This window comes from Leucopleurus acutus (genome assembly GCF_964270905.1).
Source record: "Leucopleurus acutus genome assembly, chromosome: 11".
Classification (NCBI taxonomy): Eukaryota; Metazoa; Chordata; class Mammalia; order Artiodactyla; family Delphinidae; genus Leucopleurus; species Leucopleurus acutus.
The window spans coordinates 8,448,904-8,475,766 of NC_139152.1; the positions used below are offsets into that span (position 1 = coordinate 8,448,904).

General features: G+C 38.8%; 1 long non-coding RNA gene across 1 annotated transcript; it reads left to right on the plus strand.

Annotated features, from left to right (window-relative positions):
• The first annotated feature begins 10,421 nt into the window (after nt 1–10,421).
• LOC309968478 lies at nt 10,422–17,100 on the plus strand. The gene is made up of 3 exons (XR_014326578.1): nt 10,422–10,496; nt 11,979–12,042; nt 16,410–17,100. It is a non-coding gene; the product is annotated as an uncharacterized lncRNA (long non-coding RNA).
• The last annotated feature ends 9,763 nt before the right edge of the window (nt 17,101–26,863 follow it).

Genomic DNA, 26,863 nt, shown 5'->3' on the forward strand with positions numbered 1-26,863 from the left:
CATATCTTTATTACAGAATTTCATGTTCCACTATAATTGTTTGTTTTGATGTTATATCTGCACTAAGCTGTGAGGATCTTAAAAGCACTGCTGGTATGTTTTATTATGGTTAACTTCCAATGGCTGGAATATTATAGGCCCTTAATGAATGCTAATGGTATTTGAAATCTTTAATAAATCTTTTGAATCCAGTCTGGCTTTTAGCCAATTTATGACGTGTTTGAACTAACCACTTTTTCTTCAGTTTTATTGAGATATAATTATTAACACTGTATAAGTTTAAGGTGTACAACACAATGTTGACATACATGTTGTGGAATGAGTACCACAATAAGTTTAGCTAGCATCTATCATCTGATATAAATACAAAAAATAAGAAAAGTTTTTTCCTTTGTGATGAGAACTCTTAGGATTTATTCTCTGAACTTTCAAATATACCACACAGCAGTGTTAACTGTAGTCATCATGTTGAATATTACATCTCTAGTATTTATTTACCTTATAACTGGAAGCTTGTACTTTTTGACCACCTTCATCCAATTTACCTCCCCTGACTCCTGCCTCTGGTAACTACAAATCCGATCTCTTTTTCTATGAATTTGGCATTTTTGTGTTTGTTTTTAGATTTCACATATAAGTGAAATCATACGGTATTCATCTTTCTCTGTCTGACTTTTTTTCAGTTAGCATAATAATGTCCTCAAAGTCCATCCATTTTGTCACAAATGACATGGTTTCTTTCTTTTTTTGGCTGAATAATGTTCCATTGTATGTATATACCACAAAGAACGAAGTACTCTTGATCTCCAAACTTTTAAAGCAGAAACCCATTTCTTGGGGCGCTTTCTGTCCAAGAATCAGACACTGTTTTTTTGATGCAGAAAGATGCAACTTTCCAACCAATAATGCCTTCAGCTGGGTCCCACTGTTGCACATTCCAGGTAATTAAAAGGAGTAAAGCTAAACATCATCTGATATTCAGAGTGTGGTCAACTTAATGAGGTATTATTTTGGTTTTTTTTTTTTGTTTAACATCTTTATTGGACTATAATTGCTTTACAATGGTGTGTTAGTTTCTGCTTTACAGGGAGATATGTTCCCATATCTCTTCCCTCTTGCATCTCCCTCTCTCCCACCCTCCCTATCCCACCCATCCAGGCGGTCACAAAGCACCGAGCTGATCTCCCTGTTCTATGCGGCTGCTTCCCACTAGCCATCTACCTTACGTTTGGTAGTGTATACATGTCCATGCCTCTCTCTCGCTTTGTCACACCTTCCCCTTCCCCCTCCCCATATCCTCAAGTCCATTCTCTAGTAGGTCTCTGTCTTTATTCCTGTCTTACCCCTAGGTTCTTCATGACATTTTTTTTTCTTAAATTCCATACATATGTGTTAGCATACGGTATTTGTCTCTCTCTTTCTGACTTACTTCACTCTGTATGACAGACTCTAGGTCCATCCACCTCATGACTAATAGCTCAATTTCGTTTCTTTTTATGGCTGAGTAATATTCCATTGTATATATGTGCCACATCTTCTTTATCCATTCATCCGATGATGGACACTTAGGTTGTTTCCATCTCTGGGCTATTGTAAATAGAGCTGCAATGAACATTTTGGTACATGATTCTTTTTGAATTATAGTTTTCTCAGGGTATATGCCCAGTAGTGGGATTGCTGGGTCATATGGTAGTTGTATTTGTAGCTTTTTAAGGAACCTCCATACTGTTCTCCACAGTGGCTGTATCAATTTACATTCCCACAAACAGTGCAAGAGGGTTCCCTTTTCTCCACACCCTCTCCAGCATTTATTGTTTCTAGATTTTTTGACGATGTCCATTCTGACTGGTGTGAGATGATATCTCATTGTAGTTTTGATTTGCATTTCTCTAATGATTAATGATGTTGAGCATTCTTTCATGTGTTTGTTGGCAGTCTGTATATCTTCTTTGGAGAAATGTCTATTTAGGTCTTCTGCCCAGTTTTGGATTGGGTTGTTTGTTTTTTTGTTATTAAGCTGCATGAGCTGCTTATAAATTTTGGAGATTAATCCTTTGTCAGTTGCTTCATTTGCAAATATTTTCTCCCATTCTGAGGGTTGTCTTTTGCTGTTATTTATGGTTTTCTTTGCTGTGCAAAAGCTGTTAAGTTTCATTAGGTCCCATTTGTTTCTTTTTGTTTTTATTTCCACTTCTCTAGGAGGTGGGTCAAAAAGGATCTTGCTGTGATTTATATCATAGAGTGTCCTGCCTATGTTTTCCTCTAAGAGTTTGATAGTTTCTGGTCTTACATTTAGGTCTTTAATCCATTTTGAGCTTATTTTTGTGTATGGTGTTAGGGAGTGATCTAATCTCATACTTTGACATGTACCTGTCCAGTTTTCCCAGCACCACTTATTGAAGAGGCTGTTCTTTCTCCACTGTACATTCTTGCCTCCTTTATCAAAGATAAGATGACCATATGTGTGTGGGTTTATCTCTGGGCTTTCTATCCTGTTCCATTGATCTATATTTCTGTTTTTGTGCCAGTACCATACTGTCTTGATTACTGTAGCTTTGTAGTATAGTCTGAAGTCAGGGAGCCTGATTCCTCCAGCTCCATTTTTTGTTCTCAAGACTGCTTTGGCTACTCGGGGTCTTTTGTGTTTCCATACAAATTGTGAAATTTTTTGTTCTAGTTCTGTGAAAAATGCCAGTGGTAGTTTGATAGGGATTGCATTGAATCTGTTGATTGCTTTGGGTAGTACAGTCATTTTCACAATGTTGACTCTTCCAATCCAAGAACATGGTGTATCTCTCCACCTATTTGTATCATCTTTAATTTCTTTCATCAGTGTCTTATAATTTTCTGCATACAGGTCTTTTGTCTCCTTAGGTAGGTTTATTCCTAGATATTTTATTATTTTTGTTGCAATGGTAAATGGGAGTGTTTTCTTGATTTCACTTTCAGATTTTTCATCATTAGTGTATAGGAATGCCAGAGATTTCTGTGCATTAATTTTCCTGCTACTTTACCAAATTCACTGATTAGCTCTAGTAGTTTTCTGGTAGCATCTTTAGGATTCTCTATGTAGAGTATCATGTCATCTGCAAACAGTGACAGCTTTACTTCTTCTTTTCCGATTTGGATTCCTTTTATTTCCTTTTCTTCTCTGATTGCTGTGGCTAAAACTTCCAAAACTATGTTGAATAAGAGTGGTGAGAGTGGGCAACCTTGTCTTGTTCCTGATCTTAGTGGAAATGGTTTCAGTTTTTCACCATTGAGGACAAGGTCGGCTGTGGCTTTGTCATATATGGCCTTTATTATGTTGAGGAAAGTCCCCTCTATGCCTACTTTCTGCAGGGTTTTTAATCATAAATCGGTGTTGAATTTTGTCGAAAGCTTTCTCTGCATCTATTGAGATGATCATATGGTTTTTCTCCTTCAATTTGTTAATATGGTGTATCACGTTGATTGATTTGCATATATTGAAGAATCCTTGCAGTCCTGGAATAAACCCCACTTGATCATGGTGTATGATCCGTTTAATGTGCTGTTGGATTCTGTTTGCTAGTATTTTGTTGAGGATTTTTGAATCTATGTTCATCAGTGATATTGGCCTGTAGTTTTCTTTCTTTGTGATATCCTTGTCTGGTTTTGGTATGAGGGTGATGGTGGCCTCGTAGAATGAATTTGGGAGTGTTCCTCCCTCTGCTATATTTTGGAAGAGTTTGAGAAGGATAGGTGTTAGCTCTTCTCTAAATGTTTGATAGAATTCGCCTGTGAAGCCATCTGGTCCTGGGCTTTTGTTTGTTGGAAGATTTTTAATCACAGTTTCCATTTCAGTGCTTGTAATTGGTCTGTTCATATTTTCTATTTCTTCCTGATTCAGTCTTGGCAGGTTGTGCATTTCTAAGAATTTGTCCATTTCTTCCAGGTTGTCCATTTTATTGGCATAGAGGTGCTTGTAGTAATCTCTCATGATCTTTTGTATTTCTGCAGTGTCAGTTGTTACTTCTCCTTTTTATTTCTAATTCTATTGATTTGAGTCTTCTCCCTTTTTTTCTTGATGAGTCTGGCTAATGGTTTATCAATTTTGTTTATCTTCTCAAAGAACCAGCTTCTAGTTTTATTGATCTTTGCTATCGTTTCCTTCATTTATTTCTGATCTGATTTTTATGATTTCTTTCCTTCTGCTAACTTTGGGTTCTTTTTGTTCTTCTTTCTCTAATTGCTTTAGGTGCAAGGTTAGGTTGTTTATTTGAGATGCTTCCTGTTTCTTAAGGTAGGATTGTATTGCTATAAACTTCCCTCTTAGAACTGCTTTTGCTGCATCCCATAGATTTTGGGTCGTCGTGTCTCCATTGTCACTTGTTTCTAGGTATTTTTTGATTTCCTGTTTGATTTCTTCAGTGATCACTTCGTTATTAAGTAGTGTATTGTTTAGCCTCCATGTGTTTGTATTTTTTACAGATCTTTTCCTGTAATTGATATCTAGTCTCATAGCGTTGTGGTTGGAAAATATACTTGATACAATTTCAATTTTCTTAAATTTACCAAGGCTTGATTTGTGACCCAAGATATGATCTATCCTGGAGAATGTTGCATGAGCACTTGAGAAAAATGTGTATTCTGTTGTTTTTGGATGGAATGTCCTATAAATATCAATTAAATCCTTCTTGTTTAATGTACCATTTAAAGCTTGTGTTTCCTTATTTATTTTCATTTTGGATGATCTGTCCATTGGTGAAATTGGGGTGTTAAAGTCCCCTACTATGAATGTGTTACTGTCGATTTCCCCTTTTATGGCTGTTAGTATTTGCCTTATGTATTGAGGTGCTCCTATGTTGGGTGCATAAATATTTACAATTGTTATATCTTCTTCTTGGATCGATCATTTGATCATTATGTAGTGTCCTTCTTTGTCTCTTCTAATAGTCTTTATTTTAATGTCTATTTTGTCTGATATGAGAATTGCTACTCCAGCTTTCTTTTGGTTTCCATTTGCATGAAATATCTTTTTCCATCCCCTTACTTTCAGTCTGTATGTGTCTCTAGGTCTGAAGTGGGTCTCTTGTAGACAGCAAATATATGGGTCTTGTTTTTGTATCCATTCAGCCAATATGTGTCTTTTGGTGGGAGCATTTAGTCCATTTACATTTAAGGTAATTATCGATACGTATGTTCCTATTCCCATTTTCTTAATTGTTTTGGGTTCGTTATTGTAGGTCTTTTCCTTCTCTTGTGTTTCTTGCCTAGAGAAGTTCCTTTAGCAATTGTTGTAGAGCTGGTTTGGTGGTGCTGAACTCTCTCAGCTTTTGCTTGTCTGTAAAGGTTTTAATTTCTCCATCAAATCTGAATGAGATCCTTGCTGGGTAGAGTAATCTTGGTTGTAGGTTTTTCTCCTTCATCACTTTAAATATGTCCTGCCAGTCCCTTCTGGCTTGGAGAGTTTCTGCTGAAAGATCAGCTGTTAACCTTATGGGGATTCCCTTGTGTGTTATTTGTTGTTTTTCCCTTGCTGCTTTTAATATATTTTCTTTGTATTTAATTTTTGACAGTTTGATTAATATGTGTCTTGGCGTGTTTCTCCTTGAATTTATCCTGTATGGGACTCTTTGTGCTTCCTGGACTTGATTAACTATTTCCTTTCCCATATTAGGGAAGTTTTCAACTATAATCTCTTCAAATATTTTCAGTCCCTTTCTTTTTCTCTTCTTCTTCTGGAACCCCTATAATTCGAATGTTGGTGTGTTTAATGTTGTCCCAGAGGCCTCTGAGACTGTCCTCAGTTCTTTTCATTCTTTTTTCTTTATTCTGCTCTGCAGTAGTTATTTCCACTATTTTATCTTCCAGGTCACTTATCCGTTCTTCTGCCTCAGTTATTCTGCTATTGATCCCATCTAGAGTAATTTTCATTTCATTTATTGTGTTGTTCATCATCGTTTTTTTCATCTTTAGTTCTTCTAGGTCCTTGTTAAATGTTTTTTGCATTTTGTCTATTCTATTTCCAAGATTTTGGATCATCTTTACTATCATTATTCTGAATTCTTTTTCAGGTAGACTGCCTATTTCCTCTTCATTTGTTTAGGTCTGGTGGGTTTTTACCTTGCTCCTTCATCTGCTGTGTGTTTTTCTGTCTTTTCATTTTGCTTATCTTACTGTGTTTGGAGTCTCCTTTCTGCAGGCTGCAGGCTCATAGTTCCCATTGTTTTTGGTGTCTGTCCCCAGTGGCTAAGGTTGGTTCAGTGGGTTCTGTAGGCTTCCTGGTGGAGGGGACTAGTGCCTGTGTTCTGGTAGATGAGGCTGGATCTTGTCTTTCTGGTGGGCAGGTCCATGTCTGGTGGTGTGTTTTGGGGTGTCTGTGGACTTATTATGATTTTAGGCAGCCTCTCTGCTAATGGGTGGGGTTCTGTTCCTGTCTTGCTAGTTGTTTCGCATAGGATGTCCAGCACTGTAGCTTGCTGGTCGTTGAGTGAAGCTGGGTGCTAGTGTTGAGATGGAGATCTCTGGGAGATTTTCGCCGTTTGATACTACGTGGAGCTGGGAGGTCTCTTGTGGACCAGTGTCCTGAAGTTGGCTCTCCCACCTCAGATGCACAGCACTGACTCCTGGCTGCAGCACCAAGAGCCTTTCATCCACATGGCTCAGAATAAAAGGGAGAAAAAGTAGAAAGAAAGAATTAGTAGAAGTAGAAAGAAAGAAAGGAGGGAGGGAGGAAGGAAGGAAGGAGGGAAGGAAGGAAAAAAGAAAGAAGATAAAGTAAAATAAAGATAAAATATAATAAAGTTATTAAAATAAAATATAATTATTAAGAGAAAAAAAACGGATTGATAGAACCCTAGGACAAATGGTGGAAGCAAAGCTATACAGACAAAATCTCACACAGAAGCATATACATACACACTCACAAAAAGAGGAAAAGGGGAAAAAATCATAAATCTTGCTCTGAGTCCCCCTCCTCAATTTGGGATGATTCGTTGTCTATTCATGTGTTCCACAGATGCAGGTACATCAAGTTGATTGTGGAGCTTTAATCCGCTGCTCCTGAGGCTGCTGGGAGAGATTTCCCTTTCTCTTCTTTGTTCTCACAGCTCCCAGGGGCTCCGCTTTGGATTTGGCCCCGCCTCTGCGTGTAGGTCGCCGGAGGGCGTCTGTTCTTCGTTCAGACAGGACGGGGTTAAAGGAGCCGCTGATTCGCGGTTTCTGGCTCACTCAGGCCGGGGGGGGGGGGGGGGGGGGAGGGGCACGGAGTGCGGGGCGGGCCTGCGGCGGCAGAGGCCGGCGTGACGTTGCACCAGCCTAAGGTGCGCCGTGCGTTCTCCCGGCGAAGTTGTCCCTGGATCCCGGGACCCTGGCAGTGGCGGGCTGCACAGGCTCCCGGAAGGGGGGTGTGGAGAGTGACCTGTGCTCGCACACAGGCTTCTTGGTGGCGGCAGCAGCAGCCTTAGCGTCTCATGCCCGTCTCTGGGGTTTGCGCTTTTAGCCGCGGCTCGCGCCCGTCTCTGGAGCTCCTTTAAGCAGCGCTCTTAATCCCCTCTCCTCGCGCACCAGGAAACAAAGAGGCAAGAAAAAGTCTCTTGCCTCTTCGGCAGCTCCAGACTTTTCCCCGCACTCCCTCCCGGCCAGCCGTGGCGCACTAACCCCCTTTAAGCTGTGTTCACGCCGCCAACCCCAGTCCTCTCCCTGCGCTCCGACCGAAGCCCGAGCCTCAGCTCCCAGCCCCGCCCGCCCCGGCGGGCGAGCAGACAAGCCTCTCGGGCTGGCGAGTGCCGGTCGGCACTGATCCTCTGTGCGGGAATCTCCCCGCTTCCCCCCCCGCACCCCTGGTGCTGCGCTCTCCTCCGCGGCTCCGAAGCTCCCCCCTCCGCCACCCGAGGTCTCCGCCCGCGAAGGGGCTTCCTAGTGTGTGGAAACTTTTCCTCCTTCACAGCTCCCTCCCGCTGGTGCAGGTCCCGTCCCTATTCTTTTGTCTCTGTTTATTCTTTTTTCTTTTGCCCTACCCAGGTACATGGGGGGGGGGGGTTCTTGCCTTTTGGGAGGTCTGAGGTCTTCTGCCAGCGCTCGGTAGGTGCTCTGCAGGAGTTGCTCCACGTGTAGATGTATTTCTGGTCTATCTGTGGGGAGGAAGGCGATCTCCGCGTCCTACTCCTCCGCCATCTTCCCAGAAGCCCCCGGTATTTTTTTTTCTTGTTGTATTTTCACCCAGTCCCTTTTAAAAAGACAGCCTCGTACTGTATACTTGTTTACCACGAAGGTTTTGGCCAAATCTAAAGAAAATTGTCTCTATCACTTGACTATGTCTTCATACCTTTAACTAATACTTCTCTACATCACAGATGAGAAACAATTTCAGATCGGTGATCACTTATGTTATCCCTTATGAAAAGCAACACCAAATTCTACTTCTCTCCATGTTTTTCCTTTACTGGTTCTATGAAGTTTCTTTGCCCCTTTGTCATAACACTCACTCAAAGGTGTGACCCTAAAATAATCACTTAATATTTGAAGAATATTCAAATAGTCAGTTATGTATTTACATTTAGAACATCTTTGTTAAGCAAGATGCAGAATGTAAATCACAGCAGCCGTGGGCATATCTGGAAGTCAAATGTTTTCTAAGACTTTAGTAACATGTTACAATTTGGAAGTCTAAATCTAACATCAACAACAGGAAATTTAATGCAAGGAATTTAAAAAACACAAATTAGTTGCTGTACATGTTTAAATTTGTTGAGTGGGAGAAGAAACTTGCATAACACTCCTTTTGAATAAGGTGAATTGAGTTTATATTTACACACAAACATTAATCTGATTTATCTAATTAGGTGGAGATAATCATAATTAAATATTTGAATACATACTCCTCTGATAAATATATATATATACTACTTTAAGTTCACAAAATTGACTCACCCATATGAGAATTCTCTAGATTGTCAATTAGCAAGTAAAATTTGTTGTATCTACTCTTAGAATTTTCTATCTGGGGTGCATGTTTGGAATTTATTTTGGTTTATTTTCTCTTTCCATGGAATTGTAATACTTAGAGAATGATTCTCTTAATATTATTTACACTTGCTTCTGATTGTAATTCAGTTGCATCTGACTGAGGGTGATCGTGCTGATTGCTGTGAGGTGTCCCCATAGGACTTCCAAAGTGGATTTTGCACAATAGACATCGTGTGTGTGTACGTGTGTGTGTGCATTTGTGTATCTCCTTAACACACCCTCAAAATTTGGAAAAGTCATCTAGCTTTTTACATGTTAAATTTAAATGAGAAATAAATAGTATTAACGACAGAAATATATATGTACACAAGAACACAGACATACACGTTTTTTAGGGTAAATCCTATGAATATGAATGTTATTTCCATAGAGAATGCAGAACAATTGTTTCTGATTCTGTTCATTGCATGAGGAATTCCCCTTCTAAGGTGGGAAAAGATTTTGCCATTTACTAGAAAGGAAGGATTTCATTAGTAAAGTTAGGGGTGTGGAGAAAGTGGATAAAAGGATGGCTTGGGTTTTCCATCAGGCAAAATTGGTGTAACACTTCCAGCATATGGAAACCTCCCCCCCACCCTTTTCGATTCACATAAACACCAGCGTACATTTCCTCATCCTGTAAAGCAGAGATATATTTCATCATGAAGTATAAAAGTGTAATGTTGGGATAAGGCCTCCTAACAGTTACTAGTAAGAAGAGGTCCAAACAAAATCTAAATTAATGTACTTAATTTCAAAATCATTGCTCTAGTCAAAAATGCATTTCGGATGCCTTTTATGGAAAATGTTTTCAAAATATATCACCACTTCCCTTTATGAAATAAAAAAAAACAAGTCCAGTAACTATCAAGCTGAAATATAAATAAGACATAAATCCAAGTCTCTGTATCTTGTGAATATATTAGAGTAATATTTTTTGTGCTTTGATTTCCAGTTAATATTCACACATTTAATATATAGAGACATTTTATATCCAGATAATTTTGTCTACAGAGAAAAATGATTGAAGACTATATAGGCAATGTATACTCTTAAAAAGTAAAGAGGTAATACTGGTGAAAAGTAAAAATAAAAGAGAGAAAAAAATAAATTGTTTCCAGTCTTGTAAAAAAATACCCCAAGTTCCAAAGTCAAGTTTGGAGTATAACTTTTGTTCTGTCCTATATCCTTCTCATCTTTCAGGCTTCACTTTCTTTAAGGTATGGTTTCTTAGGTAGTATTTATAATTTTTAATATTAAGAAGATAGAAAATTTCTGGAAAGAGCCCTAATCATTTTGCAACCTTTGGTGATAATCACTTTGATGATAGAGATATTGCTTTGCACAACATTCAGTGTTATGCAATTGTTTCCTCTTGGATAAAGGCTAAAGGGCAAAGAGAAAATGTGCCTGGAATTGATCAGGGGTTGTGTAATGAATGAGAGCGTGTCCTTCCCTCTGTGGAACATGTTCTTACGAGAATTCTACCCACAACCCCAGCAGGAAGACACATCTTGCAGCAACTGGTAAGCAATGCGCCTCTGTCTTCTCCCTTCAAACCCCTCTTTGTGTGAACATCCACAGGAGTATGTACCTGCGTGGGGCTCTGGAGCAAGCTCACGGTGTTCTCTTTGGAATTACCTTTACCCAGAAGAATAAGGTTTCTGTAAACTTGTTTTGATTTTGGCATCAAAGTTGTCACAGCAAGTTATAAAAATTTCTAGAATCTTTTTGCCAGCAGAGGCTGACTTACTCTTCCAGGCGGAGTGAGGTTGGGAACGAACGCACCCTGCTGGGAAAGCACTGCAGCAAATGCCACCCCTTTGCATCAAAAGTTATAATTTTGTTGTAGCCAAAAGGAACTACATTTACTCACCCTGTATTTTAAATATTAGTATATTAAGAATGTAGTTTGTGTGTAGAATTTTCCTTCCTTTCCCTGCATGGAACCTCACAGCCTGTTTTTGGATTCTGGTTCTATGACTTACCAGACTAATGGCCTCGGAGGAGGCACGTAAATTCCCTGTGCTTCTCTTTCTTTGTCTATGAATGGAAATCATTATAATAGCAATGATTTATAAGTTTATTGTGGGGATTAAATAAATTAATATACTTAAAGTGATTAGCACAGTGCCTGACACGTAGAAAACATTGGATATGTCCCTTTTGAGATGGAATATTACACACACACACACACACACACACACACACACACACACACACACAGCCCAAAGTCCCAGTCATGGAGAGCATTACTGTGAGCAATGGATGATCATGTCAGCCAGGCATCTGTACCGGCCCCTCTCCAAATGATTTCCCAGGATTAGTAATTAGAAAGAACTTTAAAAAGGAGATATCGTGGGTTCTATGTGAAGATAAGATAGGAAAACAGAAGCAAGGAATTGGGGAAAAAAATGAACGATAAAGAAAACTTTACCAGCTGTAAGTAAAAGAATGCCTAACTAACAGAGATTTTAAAATACCAAACATTTATTATCTCATTTAGCACAAATTCTGAGGAAGGTAGCACCAGCATTAGCTCAGCAGCTCACCAATGCCATCCAGAAGTTTCTCCCATTCTTTCTGCTCTACTTCTTTCGTATATCAGTATTATTTGTCTTTTTGGCCACAAAAAGCACCAAATATTATTTTCTTCCCAACAATATCCCAATATGGAAGAAAAGGAGTCAGTAAGAAAAGAATATTTTGCTCCTGAATCTCTCTCTCTCTCTGTCACCCTCTCTACCAGGGAGCAAAATCCCTCTGGGTGCTGTACTAGGAGACACACACCTGGGTAGGTCCTTCGCGAGATTTGGTTTATATTTTCTCATTGTTAGACCAAAGTAGTGATCTGGGGCGTGTCCTTTAGAAATTTCCCTCCAAGGCTGAAGTACTTGAAACCCCAGTTGCCGGGAATCTTGGTGGCTGCTGGCTCTGATGAATTCAGCTCCGAGAATTGCCCTCAGTATCAGAAAGACTTTTCACCCAAGTTCCCTCCTCTTCCTTAGAGGCAGCCTGGTATCCAAGGACGGGTGTTGTGATGGTATAGAGACCTGGTTCCCTTGCCTTAAGGTAGGAGAGTCCTAAAAGACCACTCCAGCCCCACAGCTCACCATGCACTGTAACTTTTATCAGTACCCATTGCAGTTCAACTCCTCTTGTCTGTACAATCCCGACGCTTTATCCTCCACTGGTGTTGATCTTTAAAGTTGTCCCCAGTAAATCCCTTACACACACATCTCCATCCCAGGGTCTGTGTTTCAGGGAAACTGACCTGTGAACACCAGTCACTGTCAGAGGAGACTGTGATAATGTGATTGGCTTAAAAAATTATGCTCTATCCAAAAGCACCCTGAGGCCAGAACAAAACACAAGTTTTCATCTTACTTCACTGGTTTCTCCTTCATAGTCTCCTGCATTTATTCTTCCTTGACCTGCCCTTACCCCACATTTTAACGTTGAGTGCCTCAAAGCAAAGCCCTTGATTTTCCTCTCTATGTAGACTCACTGCCTTAGAGATCTCGCCCCATCCATGGTCTATGTGCTAACATGTCCCAAATTTATTATTTTTTAACCCCGAGCTCTCTCCCAAATTTCCGTACTGATTGCTCAGCTTCCAACCTGTTATCTCCCTTTGAGTATATAAAATCACAGACTCTCTATGTCCAAAGATGAATTCCTAATCTCCTACTCGAGCCTACTGCAACCTCAGCAGCTCAGGTCATGGCACTTCTATTTTTCAGTAGCTCAGACCGTACTGAGCACGGGAATAATCTCTGCTCCCACTTTTTGACTTTCCTTATATCCAATTCATCAGGAAATTCTACTGGTTTTATCTTCAAGATATACCTAGAATCTGATAATTTCTTCCTATCTCCACTGCTACAACCCTGGTCCAAGCCACCATCATTTTTTGCCTGGATTCCTGCAACAGCTGCTACCAGGCCTCCTACAGCCTGCTTTCAACAGAGCAGCCAGGTGATCAGTTTCAAACATAAGCAGACCAGGTCACTCCTCTGTCCAAAATCCTGCAGAAGAGTGTGATTACCGGGCTTCTCTGGTGGCGCAGTGGTTGAGAGTCCGCCTGGCGAAGCAGGGGACACGGGTTCGTGCCCCGGTTCGGGAAGATCCCACATGCCGCGGAGAGGCTGGGCCCGTGAGCCGTGGCCGCTGAGCCTGCGCGTCCGGAGCCTGTGCTCCGCAACCGGAGAGGCCACAACAGTGAGAGGTCCGCGTACCATAAAAAAAAAAAAAAGTGTGATTACTATACTGTAAGAACATGATAGATGGAATGAGCTATTCCCATGTCCAAGTACTTCTGTGTGGAGAGGGAAGAAGGGCAAGTGCCGTACCATGTTTTGCTTTGCTAACGCTATAGCCTCATCCAAATCAGAGCTATACATCCTTCATGCACTATTCCATGGTGTTCTAGTTTACTAAGGACATCTTCTTACACATACACACACACACACACACACACACACACACACACACAATTATATCAAAGCTTTGCATTTCCCATTCAACACTCCTAAACTGGAGTATCCCTTCTGTCCCATTTTCTATTAAAATTTGGACAAGGGAAATGACTTCGGTTTTCTGTCCAAAATAAACTGGGGAGATGTTTTAACGAAAAGGGAAAGTAACAAGCTCTATTGTTTGTCTACAGTTTTCTCTTCTTCAGAAGATATTTTGATCTCAGTTCCCTGATACCTTCCGTTCTCACTGTGACACTGAAAAATTTTGCAGGTGTCAACATTATATCCCAGACTTTGTGCCTTGAAGAACAGCAAGTAGTTGACTTTGCCATGCCCTTCTTTTCTCATTACAATCTGAGGGACAATTTTATTATATGAGTAAGCTAACTATTGGATACATGTCGAGTAAAATAGGACTGAGAATTGATTATTTACTTATGCAGAAAAAGGAAGTTTCCCATCAAGAGACATTATTTACCGCGAAGTGAATTTCCTTCAGTTTTCTTGAATCTTCAGCACAAAATGTACTAGAAGAGTCATATTTTCCTTGAGTGGAATCCTTGAATATTTATAGAATCTGAGGTGTTTTTTAAAAAAATATGAGTACTGATTATCTATACATGTGATGTGATATTTTGGTAAACTAGATACAAAGGAATTGTTAACACAGTGAAATAAATTTTTGCGCACCACACATGGGCTGACACAAGCAGTTTATCTAGGATGAATCAATTAATAAACATTTATTAAGGGCCCAGTTGTAGTTTAGGCACTACTGGCAGTATACATTGGGTAGAGAGACTACAAGAATAAGTCAGTCTAACCATCTTCTATTAAGACACTCTATTCTTAATTTGTTGAATACCTATAGACACTAGGACACTCTGTTTCCAATTTTTTGAACTCCACAACTGGAGAATTTATCTCTAGCTTTTTGCTGTCTGTAGCAGAGTCTCAGCAGAGTCAGAAGCCTGTACTGAAATCAGTAGAGAAATCATTTCATTTCCAACCGTTTCCTCCAGTTTCTTCCCGCTTCCATCTTCTCAATATTAACTCATTGTTGTAACGTAGTGTTAGGTTAAGCGAAAGACAGACATTGAGCACTGCTCTTCAGGAATAAGTGGTAAGCTCAGAACTGTAAAATAATTTTTAGATAAATAAAATGTCCTTGGATTACCCTCTCGATCAATAAATCCAGCAGTTAATTTGTGACTTTCTAAGTATAGTCTCCCCTCCCCCCCACTCTTTGCTATTTCATCGGCAAGAGTCTATTTTGTATTTTGTGTGTTTCTTTTTATTTCATTGAGCTCACATACCCCCTGGAAAACCTGCCTTTCTCTTTCTCTAGATGTTGAAGGATTCCGTATTCTATCTAAAAACTTGAATTCAGAATTGACAATAGTAAAGCAAATTATTAGAGTTGCTACCAAACAAAGCCTTGAGTTTTCTAGGATGAAAATGATGAATGATGCATTGAAAAAAAAGAAAATCGTAGACTCTGATGCAAAAGCACAGCATTTAATGGAATAGTAAAGAAATAAAATCTGATAAGAAGTCATAGCAAGCAGAATGCAGACAATTCAGTATGTGAGGCTGTTCATGGTTTCCTTCCAGGTTTGATATAGAAGAATGAGTTTGTTCAAAGTAAATTGTTTTCTATCTGGGACTTAAAAATATAGTTCAAACAATAAATAAATGTGTATATGTATATATATGTGTGTGTATATATATATACATTTATTTATTTATTGTAGATAAACAAATACATATATACAAACATGCACAAATATATACACATTAACATATATACAATGTGTATAAAATATGTACACACTTATTTAATAACCTATCAATTTATAAAACAAAGATGAGAGGATTTATTTAAAAAAAACATTTATAAAAAGCACATATATAGCTTAAAATTCTTTAAAGCTATCTTAAAGACATTAATAAAAATCTTAATGTACCCATCAGGTAAGTACCTATCAGAGTACTTATCTAATGAACATAATTATATAGACATTGTGAAGTACCAGAGACTTCTCTTTGCTTCATCTATTGTTTTATCTTGTTAGGTTTTCATTTTCTTACCAGATTTTTTTTTTTTTTTTTTGCGGTACGCGGACCTCTCACTGTTGTGGCCTCTCCCGTTGCGGAGCACAGGTTCCGGACACGCAGGCTCAGCGGCCATGGCTCACGGGGCCCAGCCGCTCCGCGGCATGTGGGATCCTCCCGGACCGGGGAACGAACCCGTGTCCCCTGCGTCGGCAGGCGGACTCTCAACCACTGCGCCACCAGGGAAGCCCCTCCCACCACTATATTTTTTATCACCCATGGCACCACCTATGATTTCTCCTTCATATTGAATTGTGTTTGAAATTGATGATGCAGTATTTGTCTTCTCTACTTAAATATAACCTTCATGAGAGAAGACACTGAAAATCTATATTTTCTTTTGACTGTATTTTCTGTACCTAGGACCATATAACATATGGTAGTTGCTCAATAAACATTTTTCAACGAATAAATTATAGTATGGCAGAACTGACCAAGCATCATTTATTTAATTAATAATTGTGAATTTTATTTATTTTTTTTAATAATTACTTTACCTTCTTTGATGAGAATAGGTTTAGGGAGCCAAAAAGAGAAGCAGGGAGACCACTAAGAAGGCTGTAAGGGAAATACACATCCAGGTAATGGTAGCTTTGTACTAGGATGGTAGCTGGGAAGATTGAATGAAGAGGAGATATTTAGAATATGTTATGAAAGCGAAGTAGCCTGGAGTTGCTGTGAAGAATGAAAAAAATTGAGGAATGAAGAACAAATCCTTTATTTTTGCTAGTGCTATTGAATGAATAGTTAAAACAATTTCTGAGATGGAGTGTGAATGAGCAGAGAATTAAGAGTTCTACTTTACACATGTTGTGTATAAAATACAAATGCTTTTTTTTTTTCCAGATATAATGTACAGATGTCAAGTAGGCAATTGGATAAACTGGTCTGGAGTACAGGGGAAGGATGGGAGCTGAAGATATACATTTGTAAAATGTGCGCCTCACTGGCATATAGTTAATATTCATATCAAATATTGGCCCAGCTGAGCCAGATTCTTTTAATAAAATTAAATAAATTAAAAAAATTAAAATATAAAATTATTTTAAGCCAATATTTTCTCTTATTGGAAAAAAATTGGGGTTTTTTTTGAGCCTATTAGGGCTTAAGCACACTAATATTTATATATCTCAGAGGACTATATACTATGCTTTGACCATAAGAATCTGTACCTCCCCTTTTCTTTTCAGATTATATTAAATAAAAAAATATAGATCATCAGATATGTTCCAAGAACTGGCCAGAATGCTTGAAGCACAAAGATGATTACAACGTGATCCCAGTCTGTATTCGCATGAGCCATTGTGTTTTTTGTTATTGCAGTTACATAATCTTCTTGTGTTATTGTAGCAATTCCCATTACATAACCAAAGTATCATGCTCTAAGCACAGTGTTGTCTTAATAAATGTTCTAATCAAATTGAATTACATGTTAACAAAACTCACTAACATTGTCGTTGTATATTCAATTCTACCTCTTCTGCCCAGGTCAACCAATATAAACTCATGGATGAATTACATCTAGAAGTGATCAGTCCTATCCTAAATAGTTAAATGAGTAACATGAGATTTTTAAGCCAAAGTTTCATTTTGTTGGGTCTATTTTTTTTTAATGTGCTTGCAAGACTGTCAGTCTACACTACAGCTGTACTAGCATGTTCCAGAAGTAACCTCAAGAGGAAAATAATCCTGTTAGATTATGTATAGATGAATAGTTCAGTATAAATTTTGCCAGAATGATATATTAAGTTTAGGCAAATAAACATACACAAGTTATCATAAGAAATTAACTTAACAACTATTTTAGGATGAATTTATCCTGGAGGATCCATAATAAGTTATTTTTATATGGAGATGAATGTGTGAACTTTTAGCTTCAATATTTTGATAGTGAAGAATGCTGGTGTGTCAGCAAAGTACATCAAAATAAAAGGTATAATTGAGCAAAGTAAAGATATTTTATGAACAGTATATACCATGAAGACTTACTTGCTTGGTATTTAATACTGGCATTCTAAGAGATAATTAACTCCAGGTGCTTCTTCTACACAGAAGAACTATCTATCAGGACTTCTAACCTAAACAAAATTAATTGGATGAAGGATTATTGAATATTACAAAAATGTTACACAACAAATATTCTCCATATTTTCTTGAGATCCATTTTTATTGGATCATTCTTATCTGGGGAGTAGGAACTTGAGAAGCTCAGAGCAATTATCCCAGAAGACCCAAGCTAAATCTCTACATCTAGTACACTACGGTTATAACAAATCCCTTTTACTTACATAAAATATCTTTGTCTTTATATCTGTAAATCTATAAATCTATATGAATCAAACCAATGCAAGTTAAGAAAATTACTGGTCCGACTTGTAACAAATTATTGAGGCCAACTATATGTCGAAGTGGACTGTATCAGTCAAGTTTTTCCAGCTAATGGGAACAGTAAAGGAATTTATTGAAAGGTTGTTAAGGAACTTTTCTTGATGTCCCTTTTGCTCACAGTGAAGCCCACAGGTCATAAGAATCTTCACCAGTTGTGTGGTCTTCAGTTCATAACCTGAGGAATCTGATTCATTGACGGTTCTACTTGAATGGGGAGTTGCACCAGCCTCATGTTTAATATAACTACTGCACTGTGGTACATGGAGGGGCTCCATGAGATCATCATGGTTCCATGCATACTCCTGCCCTCATTGTTTATCAGTAAATCTATTGTTTTTGAGAGTGTGTATATCTTATACCAGAGGCATAAACAAGGGAATCTCCAAATGGCCAGATAACAGCTTCCAATTCAGTGGAATTCGTAAGTGAATAATAAAAATATATTTCACTGCTGGGTTCTAAAACATCTAAACCAGAAAGGCCCATATTCCTGAAAATGGAAAATAAGTTCTTTGCAATAGCCACTGCCAAATCTACATGTTGGCTCCCAGAGTCATGTATTCCATCTCTGGAAGGAAGAGGGGCAAGTCCTTCAATATAACTCATTCCTAAACCTCCATCCCCCAATATATCTTCTTCTAAATCAATAATCATCTTGCCACACATTTGTTAAGCTTCATAAAACAGTGCAGATCCTTATCGCGGGCCATTTGGTGGATATTTTCATATACTTAGGTAATTTTCCCACATATGTGTTTCACTTCGAAGAATTTCAAAAACTCCATTCCCAGATTATCTTGACACCAAGAAGCAGCTAAGTGATGTAGGTTCAATCAATCCCATGCATTGTTATGAGACTTGGAATCAGAAGTGAGTGAAAGGAGGAGGTGGTGGGGGAAAGTGTGAGTGCAAGTGGGAAATTCTAATTCATTGAAGATAAGATAAGCAGAACTTTTTCCATCTAGTCCAGTGTGTTCATTCCACCAATCAGGAAGCCAAGGGTGGGGATTCTGATCATGGCCAGGCATTATCAATTATAACCAGACACCTGGGAACTGGATAAATAAAGAGGAGACAGATCTGGGCTCCATCATTTCTACTATGAAGCCAACTTGGAACAAATCTCCAGTTGTCCTTGATACTCACAATTCTCCACTCTTATCTCAGGTATTATTAAAGAGGTAGGGGCTTCCCTTGTGACACAGTGGTTGGGAGTCCGCCTGCCGATGCAGGGGACACGGGTTCATGCCCTGGTCCGGGAAGATCCCACATGCCGCGGAGCAGCTGGGCCTGTAAGCCACGGCCGCTGAGCCTGCGCGTCCGGAGCCTGTGCTCCGCAACGGGAGAGGCCACGACAGCGAGAAGCCCATGTACTGCAAAAAAAAAAAAAAAAAAAAAAATCCCTCAGTGGATTAATCTCTGTTAGAAAATTATCTGTACTTTTGTAAATTCCCTTGTATAATCCTGATTTAATTTTGTTTTACAATAGTTTACACCTAAAAACAAAAACTTGAAATTATCAAGCAGGTCATACAATTACAGATTCAAACTCAATCATGGAATATGAACCTCTCCCCGAATTTAAATCAGTCCATATGACTGAGTCAATTTTCTTCATCTGGGCCTTCCAGGTAAAAAGAGATAAAGGTCAACATTTAAGCAAATAGTAATCACGTTCCAGTATGCTTGGTCATTGCTTGTTTTGAGAGCTACATTTCACTGAGAATGTCATGAAATAACTTTGTAAGGGTTTACTTTTTACTTAAAAACTTCATTGTTCCTATCTTCAATCTTCAGTGAAAAGTACAGAGAATGAATGGAATTCAAAAACTGAAAATTGGCAAAACCCCCAGAGACTTTAGATCTTCCATGGTCTAAGGCATTGGCTGTAAGCCTTGATGATATGGACCCTCTCTGATGGATTAAGTACCCCATGCATTAGGATACTTCTCTATTCAAACAGATACAACTAGCTACAACCAGTCTTATTAAACAGGTGCAGACAGCTTTGTAAAAATAATCACTCAAGCACATCCCTTCATAACTCAAACACGGAAACTTAGTCTTCTCGAAGAAACACCATAAAAAATCCACCCCTAGCCTTTGAAGGAAAGGACCTTGACAGGCACTGTAACAACTAACATAGCAGTAAAACTCCAAGGTGTTGATCCTTGGATTCGTGTCTTCCAATTAAGAAGACACACACCATCTTCTCTTGATCAGTGGATATTATCTTCTTCTGATTGCTGAGTGTCTATTCCTTTTGGAGACTTTAAATTGAGGATTCTTCAGTGTCCTGTAAAAGCAGATAGTTGCAGGGAGTAGAAAACTTCTGCCCAAGATGATAGAACAAAATTAATTTTCTGGTTCCCCATTATCCTATTTCTTTATTTCCTCTTCTCTAATCTTGCCTACTACTGTATTTTAGCACCTCATATTGACCAAATGAATGATTTCTCAACAAGTTCCCTAAGGGAGCTTTTCTTTGTCTTCTTACTGTTGACACCCTATGGTCTTCTGTCACTCAAGGAAAAATAAAATGATACTATGCATTATATTCAGACAATAGCTACCACTTGTAATTATCAGATTGGCAGGTCTGTTATCTCCTATCTGTTCCTGCTGTAAACCATCTGATAGCTGTTCCTTTAAAATGTGCATTCTCAAATAAAGAAGATGTGGTATATATATATATATATATATATATATATATATACACACACACACACACACACACACATATATATATATATAATGGAATATTACTCAGCCATAAGAAAGAATGAAATAATGCCATTTGCAACAACATGGATGGACCTAGAGATTATCATACTAAGTGAAGTAAGTCAGACAGAGAAAGACAAATACCATATGGTATCACATATATGTGGAAACTAAAATACAACACAAATGAACATATCTATGGAACAGACTCACAGACATAGAAAACAGACTTGTGGTTGCCAAGGGAGAGGGCTGGGGAGAGGGAAGAATTGGGAGTTTGGCATCAGTAGATGCAAACTATTATATATAATAGATAAACAACAAGGTCCTAATATAGCACAGGGAAATATATTCAATAACCTGTGATAAACCACAATGGAAAAGAATACGAAAAAGAATATATATACATATAACCGAATCACTTTGCTGTATAGCAGAAATTAACACAACATTGTAAATCAACTATACTTCAATAAAATTAAGAAGAAAAAGGCAAAAAAACCCCCCAAAAAAATGCATTCTCAACAGGGGTGACATCACCCCCAAGGGGGCAAAAATTAGTTCTTATAGGTTGAAAATATCTTATGCTTTTTATGTATAAGCATGTTTATAAACACAAGATATAAACAGGTACACAGCAATCTATACCTACAGTGATAAAATCTCTTGGGTATGGCCATTAGAAACAAAATGTCTAAAAAGGTTAGTCAAAGACCAAATTGAAAAAACATTGAGAAACGCTGCTAAAATATTTTAGAAGGTAGATTTTCCTTACAGGTCTCATGTGGTACTTAAATTACCCTTACGTTGTTAATCCCAACTGTTCATCTTATAAAAATTAAACCTTTAAACCATCTGCCCCCCACCAACAAAATATTTCTATGTATCCTTTTTTTTTTTTCCTTTTGGCCTTTTTTTTTTTCTTTTCACTGTGCAGCTTGAGGGATCTTAGTTCCCTGACCAGGGATTGAACCCCGGGCCATAACAGTGAAAGTTCTGAGTCGTAAATACTGGACTGCCATGGAATTCCCAAAGTCATTGTATCCTTATCAACTGTGCAGGAAGTATTTGACTACTCAGAAAATCTGGCCACCTTAAGGGACCAATGATGGATTCCCTCCTATTAAAGTGAAGGATCCTTATACTACCAGTTAGGGCTGTGCCCATCCCGGGTACCACTGTTTGTGTGGACATCATTTTTACTCTTAAAACCCAACAATTCATCTTTTAAAATTAAAAATATATATACTGAAATATAGTTGATTTACAATGTTATGTTAGTTTCAGGCGTACAGCAAAGTGAAGGTTATCCATATATATCTACTCTTTTTTAGATTCTTTTCCCTTATAGATTATTACAAGATACTGAGTATCGTTCCCTGTGCTATACAGTAGCATTTGTTGCTGGTGCAACAAATCATTTTAAATCCTTTAGCCAAAGTTAGCATAGCTCATGATTTTTCCCTTAAGGAATTCTCAAGGGGGTGTTTGTGTTATAGCAAACACTTCTTTCTGTACTTCATAAAAAAATACAAACAATCAAGTAAACAGCCCATAACTAAGCTAAAAGAAAAAGCCACCTGGCTCTCTGAAATGAACCTAGAAGGATAATCAGACATGTTTTATCCGTCTGGGTTTAATGATCTCGGTTCTGGGCTTTGTGGTCTATTTCAAGTACTAAAACAATTTTGTTGCTGGTAGTTGTCTGTGTTGCCCTTGACTCTTTGCATCTTATCCAAAGTCTTAGGTGCGATTACACATCCATGATTACATCACATGATTCAACAACTTGTAACAGCATCATGAAGGACTAATTCTAATTACAAACAAAGTTCTCGGGAAAATCTCCTGATTCACAGAATTTTAGCAATGGCTAAGATCTGGATATCACAGATTAACGTCCTATAACTTGTGTTCATCTGCCTTTAACCAAAAGCAGGAATTAAGACAGAAAAATATGATCCTGAGAGCTCTTAGCTGGTGTTCTCTGCTGAACATAATTTCACAGAATACAAACATTACACAAGGTCACTCTGGGACCACGATAGAGTGAGACAAAAACAAGGTCACTCATTAATCATCTCTAAGCACAGACAGAAATCAGAACACTGTGTAACTGCAAAAATGACCAAATATTTCCCTCTCTTAGCTCACATCAGTGACTGCTGCTTCTTTTCCACTTATGGCTTAAGTCTCGGTATGTTATTCTTGTCCCTTGTATTAAAACTATTAAGAACCTTCAGTGACTACACAGGGGTGTGCATGTAAAAAGAATTTTAAAACTCCAAAAAGTATACTTAAATGGAAGTTTTAATAAAGGCAAAAGATCTGATACCACAGGAGAAAGTAAACACACGCAAATATCAGGAAGGTCCTAGACCTACAGGCACATCTTCCAGGGTCCTCTTTCCATCACACAGGACAAGCTTTGTCTCTAAAACATGAACTGCCAAGATGTGTGTGTAATATCTCAGCCTCTGGGAAATCAAGGCACAAGTTTGTTAGAGATTTTTATTTCCCCACTGGTCACACAGCCAAAACCTGTCTATGTAACCAGGTTTACCTGGTACAGAACATCAATCCATACATTTTCAGCAAAAAATGTAGTCAAACTGGTATAGGGCACATGCATGTATTTTTGACACATTAAACCTCACCTTATAAATCATTAGTTCATCCACCCCTATCCTGCCCATGTTTTCTGGCGTCCCTGGAGATAATCACAGAGTTACCATAAAATAGCTGCAAGTTAGCACTATCCCTATACAGTACTCAAAAACCCCATGAACCAAGTTGCCCAGTGAACCAAAATGCTGATTTCTGGCATCATCCAATCCAGAGCAAGCCCCACTTTATCAAACTCTCCCCAAACTTCCCAGCACAAGGCCAAATCCTGTAACAGATCCTTCCTAATCCCTTCCTGCTGATACACTCTGCCGTGTGAGATAAAGTTGACTTACAGCTGAACTGAACCAGAAGAGCTGCAGCCTTATCCCTGGTAATTCATGGTGGTCCGACTTTGACTCTTGGCTAAAAAAGGGCAATAGAATTTATAAGGTACTGTTCAAAGTGTGAAACTCCTATGTGACCCTTAGGCCAGTTTGTTAATGGATGGTTTCCAACTGGCACAACCAGTTAGACAGCCTGACTTGACGATGTGACTGTGGGAATAAGAACCCGGATGGGAACTTCCATCTCGAGCTTTCCCAGAGCTATGATCTATGCATAGATCTTGGTAGTTCAATTCAGAGGCAGAACACAGACCACGTGTGAAAAAGAACCCTGGGTGATTGCCCCTGGAAATCTCTAGCCTACCAAATATTTGCCTACATTCTTTTTCTCATGCTGCACTGTATCCATGGCCTTTAGATAAAGGCTTTACATAAGTATGCTATATGGAGTCTTGCGATTGCTTTCAAACATCCAAACTGGCAAAAACCTTGCACCCGTGGATCCCCATGGTGTGTAGTATCCCTTGCTATACAGCACATAGTAAACTCAGATTTAACTCAGACCTGTTTTTTTAAATTATTTATTTATTTATTTTAAAACATCTATTGGAGTATAATTGCTTTACAATGGTGTGTTAGTTTCTGCTTTATAACAAAGTGAATCAGTTATACATACACATATGCCCCCATATCTCTTCCCTCTTGCGTCTCCCTCCCTCCCACCCTCCCTATCCCACCCCTCTAGGTGGTCACAAAGCACCGAGTTGATCTCCCTGTGCTATGCGGCTGCTTCCCACTAGCCATCTACCTTACGTTTGGTAGTGTATATATGTCCATGCCACTCTCTCGCTTTGTCACAGCTCACCCTTCCCCCTCCCCGTGTCCTCAAGTCCATTCTCTAGTAGGTCTGTGTCTTTATTCTCGTCTTGCCCCTAGGTTCTTCATGACCATTTTTTTTTTTAAGATTCCATATATATATGTGTTAGCATACAGTATTTTTTTTTTTCTCTTTCTGACTTACTTCACTCTGTATGACAGACTTGTACCTTCCAGGACATGGAACCAACCTAAGTGCCCATCAACAAATGAATGGCTAAAGAAGATGTGGCACATATATACAATGGAATGTTACTCAGCCATAAAAAGAAACGAAATTGAGTTATTTGTAGTGAGGTGGATGAACCCATTTGTTTTCTCATTGCATGAACTCTGGTTTAGAAAGTACTTTTAGAGAAATAATAACAGCTAACCAACAGCTTCTTGGAGATTCTGTCTCATTTTATTATTTTATTATTATTCTAAAGAATGAAAAATAAGAAATGAATTGGTGCTGATATTAAAAGTCATATAGTGTTCCCATACACACTGAGACAAGATTTCACAGATTGACATGTTTTGTTGAAAGCGTAAGTACTATAATCACTTAAACAATGAGGATAGGAGCCCCTCTAGACCAGGAAGTTCTTTGTTTTGTTTTAGGAAAACGAAGACGGGTGGTGATAAGGAGGTATTAGTGGCAACCGCCTCATGATCTGAAGTTGGAGATGGAGGAGCAATGTAAATTACACTATCCCAGTTATCTACAGCTGAATAACAAATTAGTTAGTGGCTTAAAACAACCACAGTTATTATTATTATTTTAATAAATATATTTATTTATTTTTGGCTGCATTGTTGGGTCTGTTGCTGCGGGCGGGCTTCTCATTGCGGTGGCTTCTCTGTGGAGCATGGGCTTCAGTAGTTGTGGCTCACTGGCTTTAGTAGTTGTGGCTCACGTACTCTAGAGCGCAGGCTCAGTAGTTGTGACTCACGGGCTTAGTTGCTCCACAGGATGTGGGATCTTCCTGGACCAGGGATCGAATCCGTGTCCCCTGCATTGGCAGGCGGATTCTTAACCACTGCACCACCAGGGAAGCCCACACAATTATTTTTTATTGAATATATTTGACATATAACATTGTAAATTTAAGGTATACAACGTGTTACTTTGATACATTTATATATTGTAATATAATTGCCATTGTGACAATATTTATTACATTACCTAATTCTGGGACATTATTGTTGTCTATATTCACCATAGATCACTGTGTCTCGTTTACTATTCGTCATAAGTTTGTACCTTAAACATCATCAGTCTTACCCCCCACCTCCCATTCCCTGGTAACCACTATTTTATTCTGCGTTTTTCTCTTTTTTTTCAAGTTTAACTTTCTTAGATTGCACACGTGAGATCCTACGGTACTTGTCATTCTCTGTCTGACTTATCTCACTTAGCACAATGTGCTCAAGTTCCATCCCTGTCGTTGCAGATGGCAGGACCTCCTCCTGTATCGTGACTGACTGATGTTCCAACCACAATGACTGTGTTATCTCTTACAACTCTGACAGGGCTCACCCAGGGGATTCTCCCTTTGGGTTTCTAGTGCAGTTGCAATCTGATGATGGCCCTGGGTCTGGAGTCGTTGCAAAGCCTTCCCCGCTTACACGTTTAGCAGTTGAGGATGGCTGTTGCCTGGAACTTCCGCTTGGGCGGTTGTCCAGAATACCGCTATGTGGTGTTGTAACCGAAAGTGGGTTCCGGCTGCTCCCATTTCCTTGAGACCAGTTCTCAGAATTGTGGCAGTTTATGTCATGGCTATAGTCTGGTCATCATGTAGTTAACTTCTTCCACCTAGTGGGAGTTTCAATATCTACAATAGCCACTCAAAGGATATGGCTCAGAATATTATCTATAGCCCTTGAGGAGGAAGTAAATGTCCTTGACTTTGCTTAACGACTAAACTATTATTGTTTGGTCTCCTTTGACTATTTTCATTTGTTTCTGCACTTTCTTACTTCTCTGATTAAACTTATTCTTTGGCTAAAATTTTTCCACAGACAAAAGGCAGGCTGAGGACGTGGTGGTCGGGAGGACCATAGAGGGTCCTGCTCTGTTTCATCTTCACTTCTTCTCAGCTTAGAGGCTGAGTTCCAAAAGCAAGTGTCCCAAGAGCTTCTCAATGTAGGTGGAAGGTACACTGATTTTTACGATGTAGCAAGAGATGTCACATTGGTTGAAATCATGTTCAAGGACGGTGGGCACAGACCTTTATTCTCAATGGCAAATGTCAAAGAAATTCAAGGTCACGTTTTTAAATTGACGCTAAAATTTTGAGGGAATGAGCAAATCACTATCCGTAATGCGGTACATTCTATAATAAAATTGGCCTAGACTCTTCAATAAATGAATGCCAC